Source organism: Salmo trutta, chromosome 4 (assembly GCF_901001165.1).
Source record: "Salmo trutta chromosome 4, fSalTru1.1, whole genome shotgun sequence".
In the NCBI taxonomy this organism is placed as follows: domain Eukaryota; kingdom Metazoa; phylum Chordata; class Actinopteri; order Salmoniformes; family Salmonidae; genus Salmo; species Salmo trutta.
The window spans coordinates 26,245,054-26,250,455 of NC_042960.1; the positions used below are offsets into that span (position 1 = coordinate 26,245,054).

General features: G+C 40.7%; 1 long non-coding RNA gene across 1 annotated transcript; it reads left to right on the forward strand.

Moving 5' to 3' along the window:
* Positions 1 to 2,468: 2,468 nt before the first annotated feature.
* Positions 2,469 to 4,821, forward strand: LOC115192163 (uncharacterized). The gene is made up of 2 exons (XR_003877888.1): positions 2,469 to 2,510; positions 4,639 to 4,821. It is a non-coding gene; the product is annotated as an uncharacterized LOC115192163 (long non-coding RNA).
* Positions 4,822 to 5,402: the final 581 nt, after the last annotated feature.

Consider the following 5,402-nt stretch of genomic DNA (forward strand, 5'->3'; position numbering starts at 1 on the left):
GAACTTCTGAAGACCTTTGCACAGGATCATTAGCTAATCAGTTATAGGCACCATTAGACCTGCAGTAGGAGTGTACGTGTCTGTTTGTCAATCCACCAATAGAATCTATGTCCTAATGGCTGAGCCAATAAGAAAAGCAACACGATTAGGGTTGCCAAGGCTAGAAGGTATCAATCATTTACATAAAAGTGGGGTGACGATGTTACGTAAGGGTAAGACTGGATAAAAGCAGAGTACTAAGAATGGAGAGTCAGTTCTTCCATGGAATTGCTCGGGATTGTTACTTTTTGTACGAAAGTTTATTTGAATTCACAAGCTCCGGTATGTGACAAATATTTGATTCAATATTTCCACGACACTTCCTGAGCGGTATGACGGCTGCGTGGTCCCATGGTGTTTATGCTTGCGTACTATTGTTTGTACAGATGAACGTGGTACCTTCAGGCGTTTGGAAATTGCTCCCAAGGATGAAACAGACTTGTGGAGGTCTGCGATTTTTTTTCTGAGGTCTTGGCTGATTTCTTTTGATTTTCCCATGATGTCAAGCAAAGAGCCACTGAGTTTGAAGGTAGGCCTTGAAATACATCCACAGGTACACCTCCAATTGACTCAAATGATGTCAATCAGCCTATCAGAAGCTTCTAAAGCCATGACATCATTTTCTGGAATTTTCCAAGCTGTTTATAGTCACAGTCAACTTAGTGTATGTCAACTTCTGACCCACTGGAATTGTGATACAGTGAATTATAAGTGAAATAATCTGTCTGTAAACAATTGTTGGAAAAATTACTTGTGTCATGCCCAAAGTAGATGTCCTAACCGAATTGCCAAAACTATAGTTTGTTAACAAGAAATTTGTGGAGTGGTTTAAAACCGAGTTTTAATGACATCAACCTAAGTGTATGTAAACTTCTGTACATGTTCATTCTAATCAGCATTTAAACTGTACTGTTTTTGACAAACTTCTTCCTCTTTCGTAATTTAGCCGATGCTCTTATCCAAAGCAACTTACAGGAACAATTAGGGTTAAGGGCACTTCAACACATTTTTCATCTAGTCAGTCCAGAGATTCGAATCAGCAACCTTTCGGTTAATATCCTTACACTCTTAACAGCTAGGCTAACTGCCACGTTCTTCTTCTTCAAGGTCAGAAATAAAGACCTGCTATGGTCTCACTCCCACTTTCTTTTAACAGTTCCAAAAATCAGAACGGTTCATAGCAAAGACTGTTTTAGTCACTCAGGCTCCTTGGTCTTGGAACTCTCTCCAGACCATTTTGAAACTCCAGGATATTGTCTAAAATGTTGATTGACTGTCATGTTACTCAGGATTGTGATTGTCACCACCAATTTCATAAGGTGGTACACACAGTTGAAGTCGGAAGATAACATACACCTTTGCCAAATACATTTAAATTTGGTTTTTCACTATTCCTGACATTTAATCCTAGTAAAAATGCCCTGTCTTAGGTCAGTTAGGATCACCACTTTATTTTAAGAATGTGAAATGTCAGAATAATAGTAGAGAGAATGATTTATTTCAGCTTTTCTTTCTTTCATCACATTCCCAGTGGATCAGAAGTTTACATACACTCAATTAGTATTTTGTAGCATTGCCTTTCAATTGCTTAACTTGGGTCAAACATTTCGGGTAGCCTTCCACAAGCTTCCCACAATAAGTTAGGTGAATTTTGGCTCATTCCTCCTGACAGAGCTGGTGTAACTGAGTCAGGTTTGTAGGCCTCCTTGCTCGCACACACATTTTAAGTTCTGCCCAAAGAATTTCTATAGGATTGAGGTCAGGTCTTTGTGATGGCCACTCCAATACCTTGACTTTGTTGTCGTTAAGCCATTTTGCCACAACTTTGGAAGTATGCTTGGAGTCATTGTCCATTTGGAAGACCCGTTTACGACCAAGCTTTAACTTCCTGACTGATGTTTTGAGATGTTGCTTCAATATATCCACATAATTTTCCTACCTCATGATGCCATCTATTTTGTGAAGTGCACCAGTGCCTCCTCGCAGCAAAGCACCCTAACATGATGCTGCCACCCCGTGCCTCACGGTTGGGATGGTGTTCTTCGGCTTGCAAGCCTCCCCCTTTTTCCTCCAAACATAGAGATTGTCATTATGTCCAAACAGTTCTATTTTTGTTTCATCAGACCAGAGGACATTTCTCCAAAAAGTACGATCTTTGTCCCAATGTGTAGTTGCAAAGCGTAGTCTGGCTTTTTTTATGGAGGTTTTGGAGCAGTGGCATCTTCTTTGCTGAGCGGCCTTTCAGGATATGTCTATATAGGACTCGTGTTACTGTGGATATAGATACTTTTGTACCTGTTTCCTCCAGCATCTTCACAAGGTCCTTTGCTGTTGTTCTGGGATTGATTTACACTTTTCGTGTTTATACTTGCATATTATTGTTTGTGCAGATGAACGAGGTACTTCAAGCATTTGGAAATTTCTCCCAAGGATGAAGCAGACTTGTGGAGGTCTACAATTTTCTTTCTGAGGTATTGGCTGGTTTCTTTTGATTTTCCCATGATGTGTCACAAAATCCTTCGTGCTGTTGTAAGGAGGACCAAGGCGCAGCGAAAGTGTGGATACTCATATTTTAATTTTCAAAAAAAGGAGTAGAGCATCCACTGAAAAAACAATAAACACCACAGTGACAGTTTTACAGGCATACAAAACGCAGTGTAAAAACAACCACCCACAAACCCCAGTGACAAACAACTCCTACATATATGACTCCCAATCAGGAACAACGATTCCCAGCTGTTCCTGATTAGGAGTCACAAGACACACACAAGACTGTCACGTCCTGACCCCCAAACTACTACCACAGCTCCATCTGCTGGTCAGGACGTGACAGATGTCAAGCAAAGAGGCACTGAGTTTCAAGGTAGGCCCTCAAATACATCCACAGGTACACCTCTAATTGACTCAAATGATGTCAATTAGCCTATCAGAAGCTTCTAAAGCCATGACATCATTTTCGGGAATTTTCCAAGTTGTTTAAAGGCACAGTCAACGTAGTGTATGTAAACTTCTGACCCACTGGAATTGTGATACAGTGAATTATCAGTGAAATAATCTGTCTGTAAACAATTGTTGGAAAAATTGCTTGTGTCATGCACAAAGTAGATGTCTTAACCGACTTGCCAAAACTATAGTTTGTTAAGAAGACATTTATGGAGTGGTTGAAAAACTAGTTTTAATGACTCCGACCTAAGTGTATGTAAACTTCCGACTTCAACTGTATGATTGATTTTATCTATGATGTCTCTGTATGTTATTGTAATGTGTGTGTGTCTATGTCAATAATTAGCTTAAGATGTGTTTATGTCTGTAATTTGTTGTCGCTCTGGATAAGAGCGTCTGCTAAATGACGTAAATGTAAATGTCTGAGATTTGTCTGAAACTTTGTTCCCCCCTACTGCTATCTTGGTTGGACCAGGTCTCTTCTGAAAAATAGATTTTATCTCAATGAGAGTACCTGGATAAATAAAGGTTAAATTAAAGATGAATAATTATAAATAAATACAAATACTGAACCCATAAAATACCTTTCCCAGTTAATGTGCAGCCTAAAGATGGTGTGACCCTACTCTGCTCTCTGCTGGTGAGAAGTCAGAATTGCATTTTGATGAATGTGACATCTCATGGGCCTCATTTATAAATGTTGAGTAGGCACCAAATATTTTTTTTAAACAAACTTGATGGGAGAATGTGCGGTCCTCCACGGACACTTTGACCCATACGTACGCACATAACCTGGAGAAATTTGACTACGATGGCAGAAGGAGGAAACTCGAGAAACGCTTTGAAAATGACACCATTGTGTAGAATAAATTGAAATATTACCTCTCACGTATTATATATGAAGAGTTCCCTGGAGTGCACACAAAAAAACCACAAAAAAAACATGATTTAGGATAATAAATACAAACGGAGATATCTGTTTTTGCAAAAGAACCCCTTAAATATGTTGTACAGTTTAATCGGGAATCATATTTAATTGGATCTGTAATTATTAAACAATACCTGCATGTTATGAAATGTGTTCTCATAAATAATAAGGTGAACAGTGAGACAAATTACGTTTAAACTGATGTTGTTTTCGATGCCTCAGTCGGGCAGATACGAGTGCACAGTTTCATATATTGTTATCACATGTTCATTGCACAGAACTGTCAATGTGATAATGGCCCTGTCATTGTCAGTTACAATGACAGTTACAAGTTACAATGGCCCTGTCATTGTCAGTTACATTGTCAGTTACCACACCTGAAGGTGTTATGCAATTGGGTAGCTTTGACAATAAAATGGGTGGGTATAAATAGGCATGCAATTACAATGCATAATGACGGACAATGGCTGCTTTGGCAGTGTTGGAAGATTTGGCGAATTGAAGAATTTCGAGAGAGAATTTTCAGAGACCAGCAATATTTACTTTCCAATGATGATGAGTGGCTTATTAGCCGGTTCCGATTACCAAGAGCTGTTCTCTTGGATCTCTGTGCTGTAGTGGGCCCAGCTTTACAGAGAAGCACCCGCAGAAACCAAGCCGTGCTTGTCCCACTTCAAGTCCTTGGCAACCTCGTTAATAGCGTCGATGGTGTCTCTTTGCATTTGCAGGATTACATCTGTGAGGACACGGCTGCTGGAGGGTTGTGATGCACGAGGTGCAGTGGAGACGCTGGGGCTGGGAGCACTCAGGTCCTGCTCAGCTGCAGCACCACTGACCTGGCTGGAACACGCAGCGACTAAAAACAATAGAAAATGTCACAATTGTTTGTGTAAATAAATGTTTAAACACAACTTCAAGGCATTTGGTTTACTCTTTTCAAACGACTAAATACTAATTACATACCTGGATCATCCGGTGCGTCTTGCGTGTCCGTGTCCCCCTCCACCTCCGTCACTACTCCACTCAGGAGGGATTCCCCTATAATACTGGCAAGTCGCTCATCAAGGGGGTTGAGCTCCGGTGTCCCCTTCCCCCACCGTGAGGTTGGGGGAAAGATGAGGTCTGACATAAGTGGCTATGCATAGCTATGCGCCTTTTAGCCTCCACTTTTATGTCGGACCACGTCTTTTTATTTCTGAGAGGGTTTGACCTTCTGAGCCAGCAGCATTCACAGCGTCTGCCACATGCTGCCACTCTAACACCTTTTTGGCATTTGTAATACCCACACACCAAACAATATATTTTTTCTTGCTTCAACCTCCCCAACAAGAACTTCCATTTCACACTGGGTGAAATGTCTTGATTTGCCGTCATTGTCGTCATGCAGTCAGTATGGATGAATATTAATTAGGGGCGTTTCACTGACTATTTATAGGCAACTATGGGCGTTAAAAGGGTGGGACAAGACGCTCGCTCACGTGTGCCAAATTTC